General features: G+C 32.0%; 1 long non-coding RNA gene across 1 annotated transcript; it reads right to left on the bottom strand.

Moving 5' to 3' along the window:
• Positions 1-1,936: 1,936 nt before the first annotated feature.
• On the bottom strand, positions 1,937-20,380 carry LOC145736395 (uncharacterized). The gene is made up of 3 exons (XR_014179920.1): positions 20,285-20,380; positions 19,979-20,165; positions 1,937-3,157 (listed from the first exon to the last, which is right to left on the bottom strand). It is a non-coding gene; the product is annotated as an uncharacterized LOC145736395 (long non-coding RNA).
• Positions 20,381-20,759: the final 379 nt, after the last annotated feature.

The raw sequence follows: 20,759 nt of genomic DNA, 5'->3' as shown, positions 1-20,759 counted from the left end.
TCACAAAGTATACCAACTTTCTTAATTCAAACCTAACACACTGTATATTACTTCAGATTTTAAGAGTACTTATAAAGGCCAATTCAACGATATACGATTTTTATTTTTTTTTATTTTTTTTTTATTTTTTTTTGATTTTTTTTTTTGATTTTTTTTTTTTTTGTACCTGCCTATAACAATGATAGGTGTAACAATGACAGCTAACGTCAATATAATGTTAAATTAATTGGCAAATTTTCCTATTACTTAAAATGGTGTTTTTGAGTGAGAAGGATACTTAAGATGTCAGTCTTTTCCTTCTCACTCAAAAACACCATTTTAAGTAATAGGAAAATTTGCCAATTAATTTAACATTATATTGACGTTAGCTGTCATTGTTACACCTATCATTGTTATAGGCAGGTACAAAAAAAAAATAAAAAAAAAAATAAAAATCGTATATCGTTGAATTGGCCTTTATAAGTACTCTTAAAATCTGAAGTAATATACAGTGTGTTAGGTTTGAATTAAGAAAGTTGGTATACTTTGTGACTGACCCTGTATACTTGCGAACCTCATTTCACCCTCACGTCATGCGCTGTTATTTACTATAACAAGACGCAAATTTTGAGAAAAATAAAATCAGCAGTTTTCGAGATATTTGCAATATTCCAGACTTTTTAGACACCCTGTAGACAAGCTATATCTGAACTGCGATATGACTATTACTGGACTGTATACAGATTTCTATATGCCCTGGTGTAGGGAACAAAATATCAGTCCAGTTAAAGAGAGCGCTTACAGAAAAATATTCTGTACCCAATATAACATAGGATTCAAACTACCAAAATCGGATACCTGCAAGACCTGCGATGAGATGGGTATTAAAATAAAGGCGGCAAAGGAAGCTAATAATATAGAGCTAGAAAAAGAGCTAACTACATTTTTGAACCTGCACCAGGCTAGAGCTGACGCAATGCAAAAATTGCTTAAAAGTAAAATAGACACACCTGCTAAAAAAAAATTGGTAATCTCTTTTGATTTGCAACAAAGTATGCCCCTTCCAAAGCTCACAACTGGTCCAGCATTTTACTGCCGAAAGATATGGCTGTATAACCTTGGAATTCACGATTGCACAAATAAAAAAGGTTTTATGTATTTGTGGACTGAAGATCAGGCTAAGCGCGGAGCTGATGAAGTGGCGTCTGTCCTAATGAAATTTTTAGAAACAAAATTAGATTATGATGAACTTGTTATTTTTACTGATAATTGTCCGGGTCAGAATAAGAACTGGCAGAGGATGGCATTTTGGTTGCAATTGGTAAAACAAAAAAAATTTAGAAAAATAACTCATCACTTTCTTCTTAGCGGTCATTCCGTTATGCCATCAGACAGAGATTTTGCTATGATCAAAAAACGCCAGAGACATCGGGCTCCAGTTATTTATTCACCAGAAGGTTGGCTTCTTTTGAGCCTTTATTAGCTAATATTAACAAAAAGCACGTTTTCCTGACAAGCAGAACTTAGAATTTGCAGGAACGTATAGTTTTCTTTTTAAGTCGGAAAATGTTGGGTCATTTTTCGTTAAAAGCACAGTCAATGGCGAGTACAGGGAAATTAATGTTTTAAAACAAGGTAGACCTGCAATGACAAGCTTGTCAGATCTTAAACTTAAATACGAGTCAGTTAAAATTGCAGAAAAAAAATTAAAAACATACAGACATTACTTCCTTACATACCGCCAGCCTACCATGCATTTTATACGCAACTAAATGTTGCTGTTGACAATTTAGACGAAGAGATTGAAACCTTGGATGAGTAGTATTGAATTTTTTCGGTTATTTTTATAATGAGTTTAGTTTAAGCAAAAACATGTTAAGCCACATTTTATCAAAATAAACTCCATTTTTTGTAAAAAAAATATATTTTTTTTTAAATAATAGTTGCTTATCTTTTTTCCTCTTTGCCATAATGTACTGACAAAGTTTGAAATCTTTAAATCAAAACCATTTTTTTACAGAATTTTTGAAAACTTTAAACAGTAATATCTCAACTTTTTGATTTTGAGGCTTACCATTGTATTGCGCTAAGGTCTTCAATTGTAAAAATATTTAAATATTTCCTTATTTTGACAGTAAGAACTGAGAAGTTAAAAGAATTTTGTGAATTGGCTGAGGTAGAATACAAGAAAGTCCTTAGTCATTCCAGCACAATAATTTCTCAGCTTGTTGCCTGCAATTCAAAGAGTTGAACTGAAATATGAAAGTTTTCCGGGCTTATAAGCCGTGGTCCAATGGAATTTCTTCCTGAGGACTTTTTCTTGTCATTGTATCGATCCCATATGTAAGATCTAGAAAATGGACACTTAGACTAATCTCCCATGCATTTGACGTTGTACTTGTTAACTCTTGGCTACAGTATAGGAAAAAAAGCCGAATCTTTGGGTATAAGAAGCAAAACTTATGATCTATTTCAGTTTCGTCATGAAGTTGCCAAAAAACTTGTATATTACGCAAAGTCATTGAAGAACCTTCTCCAAAACGGCAGAGTTGAAACTAAACCAGTAAAAGAAAAAAGACTAGATGGAGTTGATCGATATCTATTATATGATTACCAACCCAATAATACCAGGTGCAAGTTACCAGGCTGTGTTCATCAAAAACACATGTTTATTGTGTAAAACGTGAAGTACATTTGTGCTGCTTTAAGGGTAATAAATGGGCATTCTGGATAGTTCTTAGAAAACACACGTGATTAGCATTGATTCTTCGATATAAATAGGAGCTGAGCAGACACAAAAAGTTAAATTTGCTGTAAGATGGTTAATCAGTTGGAAAATAAATTGTACGTTTGATAGATATGATTGACTGATTGCTGGTCCTTGTTCACTCCCAATGTCAACTTCTGCACAGTTACTCAGTTCGCCATGCGTAGATTGACATTTAAAGGAATGACAATGTTTCTAATACTTCAGCATTTAGTTGTAAATTAAATAAAAAGTATTCGGCCAGATATTGTGGATATAACAATGCTGCATATGGCATAACAACAAATCGAAATAGCAAATAAAACTACAGACAACCCGCGCCCCCATCTTTAGTTTATTATTAAAATAAATAAGAATTCCAAGATTGACCTGGATGACTTTTTTTTGCTTCTCGCTTCACCGGGAGAATATCTGAAACAAAAAAAAAATATATTACCACGAGAATATAAGAAATGTCAAGTTTTACCCTCGGTATCAACCAATGTTAGCTGAAGCTTCATTTGATATTGTAGCATAAAATCAGTATAAAAATTCATTAAACATTGAGTGGTAATCTAGCACCCAGGTATGAAAACGTATGAAAAGTATACGAAAAGTTGCGAAGAAGGTATTTACCATACACATCTCTACGCATATTTTCGTATACGTAACTTAACGTATGTCAGAAATTTACTGACACTTTAAAAAATAGATTTTATGCAAAACACGTATTTGTCAGCACACGAGAAAAACCACCAGTTAAAAACAGCGCACGAAAAATGGGCACTTTCTAGCGTCCTCACGAAAAAGGTACAATTTTTCAAGAACGAATTAACCAAAAATTAAATAGTTTTCACACTAGTAAGTATAATGAAAAAAACCTTTTCTACGCAGGTGCGGTAAATGCACTTTTCCACACAAGGAAAAGAGTACTTTCCCGCACCGGATGCGGTAAAGTTACTTTCCCGCATTGTAAAATAATTTACAAAAAATTTAAAATTTTAAAGGTAATATGTGTAGAGCGAAAATACCCACTTGCACCAATCTATTTATGAGATGTTCAAAGCAAATAAAAAAAATAGTGCGGAAAAGTAACTTTACCACACTAGTGCGGTAAAGTTACTTTTCCACATTTTATTTATCAAAAAAGTGCATTTAAATCAAAAAACAAAAACTGTATATTTGATTTCTCAATGAAGAATACTCTTTTAATTATCTTTGCAAACAGAGGCTTTCATTTTAGTAATTTTACTATACATTTTCGTTCAATTTAAAAAATTGATACTCGTAGGAAAAATGTTGTACTTGTGTGTTGTGGTTATGTAGATTTTTTTTTAATTCTTTAAAATAATCTGGACAGGTACGGAAGCCGTTCAAAGAGTTTGATATCTTTAAATTTGTTTAAGCTGTAATTTTAGGGCAGTCTGAAACTTCTAAGGAAAGTTTGCCTGAACATTTATTTTCATTTTGCATAGTATTTCAGTTAACAATAATTTTTATAAAATACTTGATGAAAAAACATTGTATCTGTCCAGAATATTTTAAAAAATTGAATAAATGTCGAAATAACTTCTTCAAAGTGGGGAAAACTTTGACACCCTATATCTTCGTTATTGTTCATATTTCGAAAAAGCGTCAAAGGAAAAAAAAACTTATTTTTTGAAGCCCTATTCGCAGGTGAAAGGAAAGCACCAACTTTGGAATCACCCTGTATAATAACTTATGATTTGCTTGATAAATAACAAAATAATTCAATAAAAACTATTTTTACTTTAAATTATAAGTTTGAAAATACAAAATCCGTTTTTAAAAACTTTTATTTCTCTAACTTGGATGTGAACTATAGCAAAGCGGTCTCTATTTAATTTGATACAATGGGCTATACTTAATACCTATGCACTGCTAAGCTAAGCACTTCTATTATACTAGACACTGGTCAGCTGTTATGGGTTCATAACTCCTCCCAACCTAGATGGAAACAACAGGGGTACCATGTTGTTTTCAGGAACATCCCTCTCGGTGGTGGAATGACCGGTCGGTTGACGCTTCGTCTTCTTGAATTGGTAGAACTTCCAGACTGCAAACATCAAAAGCATGGCAAGGGTTACCATCAGGAAAGATGTTGAAAAGCTCCAAACCACTGGATGAATGTTTTCTTCGTCTAGAAAGTCTGCGTAGTATCTACTTTCACTAAGACTCTTGATATCTTTTAAATTTAATGACGTCAGTTCCAAAGGCTTCAGCTTAAGGGCAACAGAGTGGTTTAAGGAAAACTCCATTTGAGGAAGAATAAATGGATTTCCTGGAATTATGTCCTCTTTATTCCAAAACTGGTTATCTAAGATGCTTATCCCACAATTTCTTGGAATTTTGACCAAATTAGGGTGGTTTAAAAATACAATCTCTTTAGTTTGGCATAACTTGTGAACTTTAAGTGGACTATTTGTTGGTATTGCCAAAACGTATTCATTTGTTATTGATTGAATTATGGCGTCGGTTACTCGTACTGGTGTCACTTCACATTTTCCAATATTGGCGTGCCTGATAAGTTGAACAGCACAATCATCTCTCTGAGTTTCCAGGTGATTTTTACAGATGTAGGTGTTTTCGATCATCGGACAGGCGTCTTCTTCATATTCGGCAGAATCGGCTCCAATTACCATGTAGGGTGAGTGGGGTACAATGATGAAATTGTTCATTGGTATAGGTAAAAGGTGAAACATTTCAAAGGATTCTTTGAGAAATATTGGAAAGTGAATTGCAAAAATTATTTTATTTTTGGAGAAGGTTACTTGGAGAGCAGACAGTTTATAATAGTACTTCATATTACTTAATGTTAATAGTTTATCATTACCATAAAGTTTTGTCAAATCTTTAAGGATGGTATCCAATTCATGGTATGAAATTATACTACTATGTAAAACATTAAGTTGTGCAAACATAATTGCATTTTCCAAGTTATCCAAAAATGTTATTAAGTTTTGACTACTAAAGATTATTTGAAGGATGGTACTTTGAATTCTTAGTAGAGTAGTTGTGTCAATTAAGGTTTTATTTATTAATTTTTCAAAAGCTTTAATATGAGACTTAATCAAAGCTTGATTGTTGTACAAAATCGTTATTGAACTGTTATAGTTGTCAATCAGCTGTTTAGTCAGTGAAATTTGAAAAGAAAGTTCTTTTCGTAATGTAGTTTTCTGATAGTGCAATTCTGAAATGGCTTTATCATATTTGTCAGCGTCATCAGAATCAAGAGTACCAAAAAGCCACTTTGAGACTTTTCCAACTACATTGATCAGTCCACGTTTGTTTCGATTATGTGGTCGTATATTATTAAACTTATTCCTAGCTTCTAGGATTAAAAACTTTGCATGATTAAGCAAATTGATGGCATTAGTATGGTATGTAAGTTGCGATGCCTGAAAGTTTGTTATGTTAAGCGAATTATTTACAAAATCATAAAAGTATTCTAAATTTTCCATTTGGTGAATTAAGGGTGTAAGTTCTACAAAATGTAGGAATGTATGTTTGGTGTTTACGACTTTAGCATTTCCTAGATTAAAAGGAAGGAGAGGTGCTTTTAATGGAATGGTTTTGAGGTCGTCATCAGTCGGATGAGTCGGTGTCACAAACGTTGTAACTACAAGAAGGAATGGCACCATCAGGTTCATTTTCCTGTGGAACAGAAAAAAGTCTAGGTTTTTGAATCTGTGATTTGTGAATAACCTTCTTGTCTTTAGTTATTATTTTGTTACCAATATCATGATCGACAAAATGCTTTTTTCTTCGAGGTTTATCTTTACTTCTTTGAGCTGATTTATCAGTAACAAATACTTTTTGATTTGCACTAAACTCAGGTGGAGTTTCACGGTTTTTATTATGTTTTTCAATTGTTCGTGTTTTCGTTTCTAAAGAAAGGTCATAGATTTTCTGATATATAGTTTTCAGTCTTTCTTTTCTGTCATTAATATATTTATTAACGATTATTTCATCTGTTAAATCAAAGGGATCTAAAGCGTTAATACGTCCATTAATAACATCGAAAGGTTTCTGTTTAGTAACACTATGAATTGATGAATTATATCCTATTATAGAAAATTGCATTAATTCCTTAGGCATTAATGAGGAATTTTTAAGTTTTAAGATGCGATATAATTCAATGAGAGTTGAATGTAATCTCTCAACTGGACTATTACTGTTGGAATTACCAGCTGTTGTAAAGTGTAATTTAATTTTGTGAAGTTTGCAAAATTCTAAGAGCAAGGACGTTTTAAATTCCGTACCATTGTCACATGTTATTTGTTGAGGTAGGCCATGGTGACTGATAAAAGTTGCAAGATTATCTAACACAATTGTAGCGGTACAAGCTGGTTGGAGTTCATAAGCTTGTGCATAACGCGAAAAGACATCAATAATTGTGAGAAACTTGACACTATTAATTTGGAATACGTCCATGTGAATGCTCTCAAAAGGTTGTGAAGGTGTAGGAGAAATACTGAAATTAATTTTCGGTGGATGTCTGTCGTATTTCGTTTGTTGACAAATTTCACAAAAGTTGTCAGATCTAATTTCATGTTTGGCCAGTAATAGAGCTTTTTTAGGGTCATTAAACCTTCATTAATACCACGATGACTTTTATTATGATGATATTCAATGAGTTGGTTTTGACGATTTTCATCCTCAATGTCTGTTACTAATGTTCTTGTAAGTACTAGCTTATAAGAATTATGTTGAAACGTTTCTGGTAAAATGATACTGATTCTATTAGCTAAGTCTATTTCGGATTTAGCTATATATAAACAGTACAGTTTATTTGGACTTATGTGCTCTTTAAAGAATTTTATAAGTTCTTCCCAATAGTGTTCAGTAAGACACACAGAATATCGAAATTTGGTTTGAAATAAACTACTTCGAATTACGTGATAACGTCCTTTAGGTTTTAGGGTGAAAATGATTTGATTCGTATAAGTATTGAGGCAATTTTCAATTATTGGAATGTTTAAAATAGGGTCTTCTGCAGCTGAATGTACAGTTATGTCATCAGACTCTCGACTTGGGGCTTGTATTTGGATATCAGATATTACATTGATGTTGGATGTATTGGTTTCAGCTTCTACGGGTCTAATTATGTCATTTAATTCTTGGATTTCTTCTTGACTGAGACTGCGATTTCGTTCTTCTTCTATATAGTGATCAATTTCTCGATTTATATCTCCTGGATTTCCTAGTATTGATTGATTTTCGATAGCATTAATCTCAATCCTTGACAATGCATCAGCATTTGTATTAAGAGATCCTTTTTTATATTGAACTTCATAGTTAAACTCTTCAAGTTTCAGTTTCCATCTAATTAATCGCGAATTAGGTTCTTTCAGGCTGAAAAGATATTGCAAAGGTTTATGATCAGTTATGATTGTAAACTTGCGCCCAAATAAATACGGTCGGAAGTATTTAGTTGCCCACACTATAGCCAATAGTTCTTTTTCTATTGTCGAATAGTTGGTCTCTGCAGGATTTAGAGTTCTGGAGGCATATGCTATAGGAAGGTCACTACCTATTTTTCCTTGACTCAATACAGCGCCTATAGCTACGTTAGATGCATCGGTAGTCAAAATAAATGGTTTTTCAAAGTCGGGGTACTGTAAAACTGGATCGTTACAAAGAATATTTTTACAAATTTCAAAAGTTTTTATATATTCAGGAGTGTGCTCGATGGTAGCTCCTTTCTTTAAACATTTCGTAAAGGGTCGAGTTAGTTTAGCAAAACCTTTAATAAATCTCCTATAATAACCAAGCAATCCCAGAAAAGATTTGATTTCCTTAGCGGTTCTTGGAATTGGAAATTTTTGAATTGCCATTATTTTTCTTGGATTCGGTTTTATACCATCTTTTGTTACTAAGTGGCCCAAAAATTCAACTTCTATACGTAAAAACTCTGACTTATCAAGCTGAATTTTTAGTCTGGCATTTCTTAATCTTTCGAAAACTTTTTGGAGATGTTTAATATGTTCTTCGAGACTAGTTGAAAACACAATTATGTCATCCATGTAGACAAGACATATATTTCCTTGCAATCCTTGCAGAACATTGTCCATGACACGCTGGAATGTTGCAGGTGCATTTTTTAGGCCAAATGGCATTCGAAGGTATTCAAAATGACCATTTTCGACATTAAATGCTGTTTTCTCAATCGATTTGGGGTCCATTTCTATTTGGTGGAAGCCAGAAGAAAGGTCTATAGTCGAAAAGTAAGTACATCTACCTAACTTGTCTAGGATGTCAGTAATGTTGGGTAAAGGGTAACGGTCGTCAATAGTCTTGACATTGATACCGCGATAGTCTACGCAAATCCTCCATTTTTGCTTGCCACTAGCGTCTAACTTTTTGGGTACAATCCATATTGGACTACTCCATGGACTTTGGCTAGGACGGATTATGCCTTCTTCTAACATTTTATTTATTTGTCGATGTACTTCATTTTTATGTACAAAAGGGTAACGGGAAGTTTTTGAATGTACGGGGATCTCGTCAGTTGTTCTAATTGTGTGTTTGACTTTATTGGTAAAGGACAATTTTTGATTTTCTTGGTGGAAAACATCCGAAAATTGTTTACAAAGTTTCGTAAGAGCAGATTTTTCTTCAAGATTAAGGTGGTCACATCTTAAAGAGTCGATAATGTTAACTTTGCTATTTTTAGCACTTTCTTTTGGAAGAATATTATCCATATGAAACAATGAAAAATGTTCGTATTGTTCGTGGGAAAATAAGTGACACGGCATGGGTTCTTTGAATAGCACAGTAATGTCATTACTTGTGAAATTAAAAACTTCTGTTACTGCAAATCCGTTCTTTGCAGTGGTTAGTGTTTCAGGAAAATAAAGATCATTTAAATAGGTTTCGGGTATGATTATGTCAACATTATGGTGAGAAACAGGGACGTTTACCTTCTTGACTTCATGAGAATGTACGGTGAAACCGTAAGTTTCAAGTTGCGGTTGTCGGAATTGTATGGGAATTGTTAGTTTGTTGTTGATAAGTTGATCATTTACAAGGTCAATCGATAGATTGAAACGTTTTAAATCATACAATCCTATAATACCGTCAAAGTATTCATGAAAATCAAATAAGATGAAAGTAATATAATAATGAACTTGAAATTCTTGAAATGCAGGTATATTAGCTTTAAACAAAGTTTCCTTTTCGCCAACACCTGTCTTAATTATTGAAGGTGAATTAAAAATTGTATTTGGAAAGTATTTTTCAGCAATAGAAGAATGAATTATTGAATTATAGCACCCAGTATCTACAAGTAGCTTTAAACTTGGATTTTTAATTTTGATGTAGGGTAAACTATTCAAAATCTCAGTATGCATTTCTACTGTTAGGTCTGAGAAGTTGGAGGGCTGATCTGATGAAAATTTCCATAGTTTTCTTCTGCTTCAGCATAAGTTAATTGGTCTTGGCTTTCTCCATGGACTTCTTCATTATTAAAATGTTGGTGCATATTGTGATTTTGAGTCTGTTCGTCTTCACAAGAATAGTCAATTTGTGGAAAAGCAAATTCATCAATTTCTTGTGGATTTTCTTCCAAATGGTAAAGTTCTTGAGACACAAAATTTCTAGGTCCGTTTGGTCTAAAGTGGTTATTTCGGGATGAAAGGGGTGGCATTGTATAACGAGAACGTGTTGACATTGGTTCAGGTTTCTCAACAGGTATTTTACCGGTTGGTTTAAAAACATCTTGAGGAGGTCCGAAAACTTGTCTGTTTGTCGGGAAATGTTGATTTTGGATTGGTCGAGGTTGTATATTAATAGGTCCTCGTGGAAATGCAGGTTTGTTTCCGTAATTTGGAAATGATGGCTGATTATTAAACATGTTAGGTTGACTAAACCGATTGTAAGTTAAGTTTTGATTAAAATGATTTGGAATCGGGTGTCTTTGCATATGACTTGCATTAGGTTGGTAATTTCGGTTGTAAGATGACATAGAGGGGTTTACGGGTGGATAATACGATTTATGTTGTGGTTTGTTATGAAAAGCAGATTTATCTTGTACTGGATTTTTGAAAAGGTTTTGGGTGTATTGAAAGTTTTCCTCTTCAATAATGTAATTCATTGCAGTTTCAATGCAATCGGGATTTTTCAAACGAATTATACTTTGCAAAAATCCAGGTAAGCTTCTAATGAAAGTTCTCAAACATAGTGTATCGTATTGCCGTAAATAGATCACTTTAGTGGGTTGGTCCATTACATTAGTTGGAAGTGAATTAATTTTTTGAGCAAGCGTGCTTCTTAGAACTTGTATCCTTTTAGCAAATTCTAAGGAACTTTCACTTTTATGAGGAGTTGCCATAAACAAATCCTGTTCTAGACATTCTAAATTACGTCTATCGCCGAAACAATCTGACAAAGCTGTTTTAAGTTTGTTCCAAGTATCTAATTCGTGTCTTGAACCAACTAAAATTTGAGCCCTATCAGTAAGCTTCATTCTTATAGTACGAAGTAAGTAGTTTCTTAAAACATTGTCATTAGGTTGACCATATGTTGAAAAAAGAAAGTCACCAGCTGATAGAAAACTATTCAATGTGATAGAATTTCCATCGTATAGAGGAATAGTGTCAATAAACAATTTAAGTAAAGTATAATTTACTTGAGGTGCTTGAGAAGCGTTAGATGCGTTCTGCATGTTGGAAGATTGTCTTAAATTACTAGATAAATTTAAAGTATTATCAAATTGATTGACTAAATCTTCAAGTTCTCTGTTCATTAACAGTTAGTTATTTTTTCTTACTTTTTCTTTTAACTTTCCTTAAAAAATAAACTTAAAATTATTTCTACTCTCCTAACCAGGGAAAGTGGAAAAGCGACAGGAATACTGGGGCACTCACCCTTGGTGTTGTCAGTCTTTTCTTCCTGCGTGGTGATCCTCTAGAGCCTTATGCAGCACAACCCAAATTGAGGAAGTGATGTCCTGTTGTTCGGTAACACACGCACAGCAAACTCAATCACTTTTCGGAGTCCGAAACAGTCTATCACGTTCGATAAGAGCTGAGGAGTTGAAACTCGCGTTAACAATTGAATCGTTTCGATAACGTGACTTCGATTGTAACTGCTCTTATCCTACCGACTGCGCCAATTATAAGTTAAAATCCGTTTTTAAAAACTTTTATTTCTCTAACTTGGATGTGAACTATAGCAAAGCGGTCTAAAGAATGATTTAATTTGATACAATGGGCTATACTTAATACCTATGCACTGCTAAGCTAAGCACTTCTATTATACTAGACACTGGTCAGCTGTTATGGGTTCATAACTTTTAGTTATTGGCTCTGAGTGTTAATGGGCCGTTTTATAAAATGTCATTATTTGACAGTACTTGTCAAACACGATAATATGGACGATCATTAGATCAAGTCAATCATAGTTAAAAATGTATCTAGAAAAGACACCCCCGCACAAAATGTTATTATTATACAACATTGCTACTACTAACTATTTAGGTTAATCAGAAAATAAGATTTGTTAGCATTATCTCTAACTTAAACAGCTCAATTATGTTTCCAAGAGAAAGATCATCATTTTAGGAACTTAATTTTTTGCCAAATTTTAATTTTTTATAATGTTAAGTGCAAGTTTATAATTATTTATACAGCAAGTGACTTAAACCATTTTTCATTCATTCATATTTGTTCGAGTGAATAAACCGGTTTAAGTCACGTTTTATACAGTATTTTATTAAATTTCGACTTTTTATATTAAAAAGAACACTAAAATTACAGTTCTATTAAATTTGCACCGCGCCATTGATGTTTGCTGTTTACATCTGTAAATAGGTGAATGTCATTCAGAGTGATTTAATAGTTATTTATACAACAAGTGACAAACCATTTTTTATTCACAAAAAGAACAATTAAGCTCTTCGAGGGTATAAACCGGTTTAAGTGTGGTAACGTGTACACCTTTGTGACTAAGTAAATAATAATGACTAAGTAAGTAATTTTTAAAACGGCATTTGATTGAGCTTTACTTTGCGCAACTTTGCCCCAATTTAAACTTTCTTGTATCTCTTATAGTTTCCGAGATCCCAATGGTGAGGGTCGAATTTGAATTACCCTGTATATACAGTGTGACCCATTTAGAATGGAAACACCCCTATAAAATTTTAGGTTATTAACCGATTTCAATGATTTTTTTTTTGAAATAATTAGGAATGAAATGTCTATTACGGGAGAAAATTTTAAATATTTATTTCAGTTTTCAGGTCATATTACGATACTTTTTCTTGATAGAAAATGGAGAATTTTTATTAGCGATTTTTTTATTTAAAAAAATTACTACGCCACTGGATCTATAGTGCTTTCAAATAGCTGTGACAAATTTTTTTTTTTTTTTGATTTTTTTTTTTTTTTTTTAGAAATTAATCAATTATATATATACAGGGTGTCCCACGACGAAAGACCTCGATTGATATTGGAAAAAGTATAAATAGGAGAGTTTTGAAAATTTGGTAGGATACTGATGTGGGCATGCCCAATCCAACTAAAATATTTTCAAGATGGTTGCACTTCCGCTTATACCGGAAGTCGATCACAACTTTCTTATTTTAAATAGAACACCCTATATATTATTACATATTTGGATTCCTCACAAAATTCTGACCAACTTTTGTATAGAATGCCCTATGCCTATCTCTAGCCGTTTTCGAAATATTTGATGTTTTTCCAAAAAAGTGACAGTTGCAACGCTCAACATAACATGCTTTGCAGTTCTCCAATATCACCGTGTGTCAAAAGCATGGCTAACTAGAGTACCAGCTAATCCCAACCATGCAGCCTAATAAAAAAATGTTTATTCTCAAATAAAACGAAATGGGTTGGATTTAGGTATAGGCAAGTAAATTGAAACTTATAGTAATTTTTAATGCTCAAAATGATTCCGTCATAAAAAATGTGGGTTTCTATTTAAAAAACTTGAGATTTTTCATTTTTTTTAGTGGCAACTTTATGATTTTTTTTTGACGACCCTGTATACAAATGAGTCATTACGCACCCTCAGTTTAATAAAACGATCCTTTATTTACAATTACCCAAAGTTTCATTGCAAAATGAAATACGGTTTTAACATAGTACAAAAATATGTTGAGCGTTGCAACTGTCACTTTTTTGGAAAAACATCAAATATTTCGAAAACGGCTAGAGATAGGCATAGGGCATTCTATATAAAAGTTGGTCAGAATTTTGTGAGGAATCCAAATATGTAATAATATATAGGGTGTTCTATTTAAAATAAGAAAGTTGTGATCGACTTCCGGTATAAGCGGAAGTGCAACCATCTTGAGAATATTTTAGTTGGATTGGGCATGCCCACATCAGTATCCTACCAAATTTTCAAAACTCTCCTATTTATACTTTTTCCAATATCAATCGAGGTCTTTCGTCGTGGGACACCCTGTATATATATATATATATATATATACAGGGTGTCTAAAAAGTCTGGAATATTGCAAATATCTCGAAAACTGCTGATTTTATTTTTCTCAAAATTTGCGTCTTGTTAAAGTAAATAACAGCGCATGACGTGAGGGTGAAATGAGGTTCGCAAGTATACAGGGTCAGTCACAAAGTATACCAACTTTCTTAATTCAAACCTAACACACTGTATATTACTTCAGATTTTAAGAGTACTCATAAAGGCCAATTAAACGATATACGATTTTTTTTTTTTTTTGGATTTTTTTTTTTTTTTTTTTTAATTTTTTTTTTTTGTACCTACCTATAACAATGATAGGTGTAACAATGACAGCTAACGTCAATATAATGTTAAATTAATTGGCAAATTTTCCTATTACTTAAAATGGTGTTTTTGAGTGAGAAGGATACTTAAGATGTCAGTCTTTTCCTTCTCACATAGGGTAGGTACAAAAAAAAAATAAAAAAAAAAAAAATCAAATAAAATAAAAAAATCGTATATCGTTGAATTGGCCTTTATGAGTACTCTTAAAATCTGAAGTAATATACAGTGTGTTAGGTTTGAATTAAGAAAGTTGGTATACTTTGTGACTGACCCTGTATACTTCTTTGTTCTTTCGAGATATTTGCAATATTCCAGACTTTTTAGACACCCTGTATAAACAATCTTTTTTTTTCAAAAGAAAAAACGGCTATCGACCGTTACGGTCTTTCTGCCTATGTATACATGTTTTTTTTTATACAGTGCGTTTTTTTTAACGCGCAACATAGGATTTCACGTGTTAAATTTTTAAGCCCATGTTAGACCATGTTATTTTGGAACTACAAGTATAAAACTTGACGGGTGGCTGTTTCGTACCCTGAAGCTTAAGTGAGTTTACCAATTCGGCCTAAAAAGTGATTAAAAACTTGCAAAAAATCATCTTTTTTCGAAAAGATTTTATCTTTCCATACTCCCTGTATGTATAGGTGCTTGTTGTTTTTGATACTGGCACGGCAGGTAGCAGGTAAAATTTGGCGTAGAAAGTAAAACAAGTTGATCATTAACTTTGTATCAAGAAAGTTAAGAACAAAAGAAGTATTTTTATTAGTGAATTGTTCAAAGTGACCCCTCCGTTTGAAGCCAAACAGTATTCCAAACAATTATAAAATGCCCTTTTGACGTTCAAAAGATGTCAGGTCTTGATGCATTCAAAATATGTCACTCTACCTGCTACCCGACCTGCCAGTATCAAAAACAACAAAGAACAACAATGCATACAGGGAGTATGAAACGATAAAATCTTTTCGAAAAAAATGATTTTTTGCCAGTTTTTAATTACTTTTTAGACCAAATTGGTTAACTTACTTAAGCTTCAGGGTACTAAAGACACACCCGTCAAGTTTTAGACCTGTAGTTCTGAAATAACATGGTCTAACAGGGGCTTAAAAATTTAACATGTAAAATCCTATGTTGCGCGTTAAAAAAAACGCACTGTATGTATAAACCATGGACCAAAGATGTTTCATTATGGAGATACAGGGTGTTAAAGTTTGGGTAAAAAAATCTAAATTTATTTATTTCTTCAAAAGAGATATTTTCATAAAACTTTTTAGGTGTCAACTGTCAACGATAAAGTTCGTTTTTCCATTAAAAAATATATTTTTTTATATTTCCCAGTGGCGTCCAATCGAAAAAGTTATTGACCATTTTTGCAAAAAAAATATGTCCGCCACTGTTTTTCCATAAAATGCAAATCAGTTCTGAACTCCTTATTCAATTTAACACAGAAAAGGTATCTAGTAACTTTTTGGTACGTCATCTCGTTTTCGAATAAAAAATCCTGCAAAAGTTCCATTACAATTAATACTAAATCTTCGAATTTCGCCTCTATTCAATTTTAAAATTTTGATTTATTCAGTTTTTTAATGATAAAATAGGAAGATACTGCTTGTTCCTATCGAATAAATTTTTTTTTAAAAAAGTAAATTAATAAAAAATTAGATATTGATTAATAAAATACAGTCGACGATTTAGTATTGATTTTATGGGTACATTTTTATGATTTTCAATTTTTTATTGGGAAACAGAAAGGTGTACCGAAAAGTTACTAGATAGCTTTTCTGTTCTAAATTGAATGGGGAATTCGAAATTGGTTTGCGTTTAATGGAAAAAGAGTGGTGTATACATATTTTTTTTGCAAAAACATTCAGGAACGTGTTTGATTGAACGTTACTGGCAAAATTAAAAATTATGTTTTTTATTGCAAAACGTGCCTTATCGTGGACAGTTGACACCTACAAAGTTGTATAAAAATATCTGAAACCGGTTTGAAGAAATAGATAAATTTAGTTTTTTTTATTCAAACTTTAACACTCTGTATATCCATAATGGAACATCTTTGGCCCATGGTTTATTTAGCAAACTACTGTATTTTTTTATTTCTAATCAAACCATAAAATATGACGCATTTATCGTGAAACACCCTGTATTTTAGGGTTCGATTAAACGTCAAAAGAAAACTTAGTTTTCTATATAAACCATGATCCAAAAATGTTTCGTTATGGAGGTACAGGGTCTTAAAGTTTTGATATTTCTAAATTTATAAAAATATTATAAAATCTAAATTTATTTATAATTCTCAAATCGGCTGCAGCTATTCTCATAAAACTTTATATTTGATAACAAATAAACAAAAATAAAATAAACAAAAATCTTCACCAACTCGTTCAATTGGATACCACTGGCAAAATTGAAAAATGTTTTTTTTTTATTGCAAAGCGTGCTCTGTTGTTGACACCTACAAAGTTTTATGAACATAGGTATCTGCAGCCCTTTTGAAGAAATAAATAATTTTATATCTTTTTATGCAAACTTTGACACCATGTATCTCCATAGCAAAACATCTTTGGATCGTGGTTTATAAAGCAAAGTAGTGTTATTTTGTTATATTTAATCAAACCATAAAATATGACGCATTTATCGTGAAACACTGTAAAAAAATTGAACGCCCTGTAGCATCTAACGCAAATTTATTTGCGTAAATCTAATTTGTGGTCCCTGTGCAAACAATGGTAATTGGTAATACAACCAATTTTATATCAGAGTAAAAGCTAATATCTTAAAAAATTAAATATTAGTAAAACCTTGAGGAAAACTATCAGGTTGAAGTATAGACAACATAAAACTTTTCAAATTCTACCTAGTATCTACAAATGTATTAAAAAATATAAGGTTCTATTTAAAAAAAACTAATGCCCGGTTTATACCTTCAAATTAAAAAATTAATTTTAATTTAAATTACATGTAAAATTGAATGAAAATTATTGTGGTTTGTAATTTTCAAGAAATGCTAACATAGATGTGTTTTTGACTTCGACGTACTGTAGACATATTTTAACCTAAAAAGGATGAAAGAGTTTAGCTATAAAATAATCATTTGTAAAGTTAAAAATATTAAACAAGGAATGAAGTTTTCTTTGGCAGTGGTTACCACAATAGTCGGATTTGGTGTATCTTTGATAAAACGATGAAAAAGAAATTGGAGATATGAAGTAAGACCGATAAACAGAGAATGAGAAAAAAAAAAACAAATAAAGTTTCACATTTTATCACAACGAAAAGTGATAAAGGGTTCACAAATTAGTCTCAATTTCACCCAATGGTGAAAGTTGGTTCAGTTTTAAGTTAACACTAGTTTTAGTTTTGTGTAAATTTTAAGTACAGCATGTCATATACAAATGTGTAGCTTTAACGTTGATAAAATTAAATTGACTTTAACGAAAATATAGTTTAATTTTTAATTTGGAGGTATAAACAGGGGACAATGTCTGGGTTATACCTCCAAATTAACAATTAAAGTAAATGTTCATTAAAGACAATTTTATCACCCGGTTTATACCTCCAAATTAACGAATTAAACTAAAAAGTTAGTTTTAACTTAAATTTAAAAAGTTAAAGCCACATGTTTGCCAACTTTAAGCTAGGGGTAAAATTCGGGCAAATTCTTGAAACCTTCGTCACTTTTCGTTGTGATAAAATGTGAAACTTGATATGTTTTTTTTGTTCATTCCCTGTTTATCGGTCTTACTCCATATCTCCAATTTCATTTCCATCGTTTTGTCAAGGATACACCGATTCCAACTAGTGTGGTAACCACAGCCAAAGAAAACTTCCATCCAGTAGTTATTATTTTAAATTTTACAAATGATTATTTTATAGCTGAACTTTTTCATGAATCTTTCACCCTCTTTAGGTTAGAATATGTCTAAAATACGTCAAAGCCAAAAACACATCTATGTCATTTAATTTAGCATATCTTGAAAAGTATAAACCATAATAATTTTCATTTAATTTTACATGTAATTAAAATTTAATTTAATTTTTTAATTTGGAGGTATAAACCGGGCATTAACCACATGAATTTTCATTTAATTTTACATGTAGGTAATTTAAGTTTAATTTAATTTTTTAATTTGGAGGTATAAACCGGGCATTACATGTAATTAAAACCAAATTAAATTTTTTAATTTAAAAGTATAAACCGGGCAAAATACTTTTCAAGTTATGTTAAATTAGATAGCATAGATGTGTTTATAACTTTGGACATATTCTAACCTAAAGAAGGTGAAAGATTCATGATTTCATTCATAAAAAAGTTCACCTATAAAATAATCATTTGTAAAATTAAAACTAATTAACAATGGATTAAGTTTTCTTTGGCTGTGACATAGTTTGTGATTACTGCTCTAGTTGGAATTGGTGCATCCTTGATAAAACAACGGAAAAGAAATTGAAGATATGGAGTAAGACCAAAACAAAAAACGAGAAAAAATATAAATAAAGTTTCACATTTTATAACAACACAAAGTGACAAAGGGTTCACAAATTAGCCTGAAATTCACCTAATGTTGAAAGTTGGTCTACTTTTAAGTTAGGTAAAATTAATTTTATTTTAGTGTAATTTTTAAGTATAGCATGTCATATACAAATGTGTAGCTTTAACTTTTGCGTAGAAAACTTGTGATTGACTTTAGTGAAGTCAGTTTAATTTTAATTAGCAGGTATACATAGACATAATTAATAACTTAATTTTTGTTCATAACAACATGTAGTAAACAAATTAGTCCAGGTTACTTGTTTACTCTGGGTTGTTATGGACAAGAATTAAATTTATGATTAATACTACAACTACTTGGGTAAACCGTGCCTCATATACTACATATAATACATATTAACTCAAGATTGAACAATGCAGTCTACAAAGTGTTAGTGTACAATGATGATTATTGTGTTAAAGGTAAAACCATAATGAAAACTCCATTGCTTTTTATTTTTGTTAATGTTAATATCACTAAGCTGGATTCATAGTTCTAGTTTTGCAAGAAAAAGTAATCGGTATGGTGCAGTAAAAATAAATAATATACTTGTAACACTCTAATTCATAGTTTGACAAATAAGTGCAATCCACATTAACCGCAAGCAGTAAGCAGCAAGAAATGAATCATTTTCATTTCTTACCTTGCTCCTTACTGCTTCCATCCTAACCTACTGGTCTTTACCCCCATCATAGATTTTTGGAATATCATTTAACAAATACTTTCTTTTGCTTTTGCCTAAAAATGACAACCCACAAGATAACAAATAAAATTTTGATGGTTTATATGACTTTGGGGTTATTGGGGTTATGTTATTTCCTTCTTACTAAAGTTGATCTACGAATTGACATGGCTACTACTGCTTGCTGCATGCTGCTTACCTTGCGGAATTAGAACTACAAATCTAGCTTTAAATCAGTTAACTCACCTTAAAACTTGCTTTAATCCACGGTTGTACCTAATGTAGATAGTTTGATATATTGCACACAATTTTTCTTCTTCAACTTGACTTGATTGCAGTCCCTGGGAAATGTAGTCACTTTCTTCATAAAAGTATTTTCTTTTTCATCCACATGGAAAAGTAGTGATGTATGCAGCATATACCAGTTGCAGATCTGTAAGACTAGCCGAATTAGTTACTAGAACCACCCTTAAAAAATGTGTAGTAATGATGCATCAGCAATAGCATGGTTTATTACATAGGTTAGGTATGAAATTGTCATTGTAATCTTACCTGGGCCAGCAGCTGTTGTATCCATTATGTCAATCAAAAAATATACATTTACTTGATTTTAGTGTATAATCTTCACCAATTAAATTGTTAGATTTTTTTTTTTTTTTTTCCCTCGTTTTTTTGGCTCTACCAACTAGGGTATTTTGCCAGCTCGACACGTAAGAGGTCCAGTATGTCGGGCTTGTGCCCCTGAACCTCCAATAACTTTATTGTAAGATAAGTGCTGTGACTTCAACTTATGCAGGTGGCTCTTCTTGGTGAATCTCTTCAGTCTTCTTAATCTTCTTGGCTATGTTATCAATCTACACTAAGGAATGGACAGCACGCCTACGTAACAGTACAGACACAGACATTAAATGAGACGCTCTCACACAGCTACAAGGGGCAGAGGTTGACCCAGGCTAAAAACAAAAATGAACCCACATTTATGGAAATTCTACTTACAGTTTTATGTTGTTAGAACTTAGGAAGTTAT

Source organism: Ips typographus, linkage group LG12 (genome assembly GCF_016097725.1).
Source record: "Ips typographus isolate SLU linkage group LG12, UJ_Ityp_2.0, whole genome shotgun sequence".
NCBI lineage: Eukaryota > Metazoa > Arthropoda > Insecta > Coleoptera > Curculionidae > Ips > Ips typographus.
The sequence above is the reverse complement of the archived record's forward strand: the minus strand, read 5'-3'. Positions and strand labels throughout refer to the sequence as shown.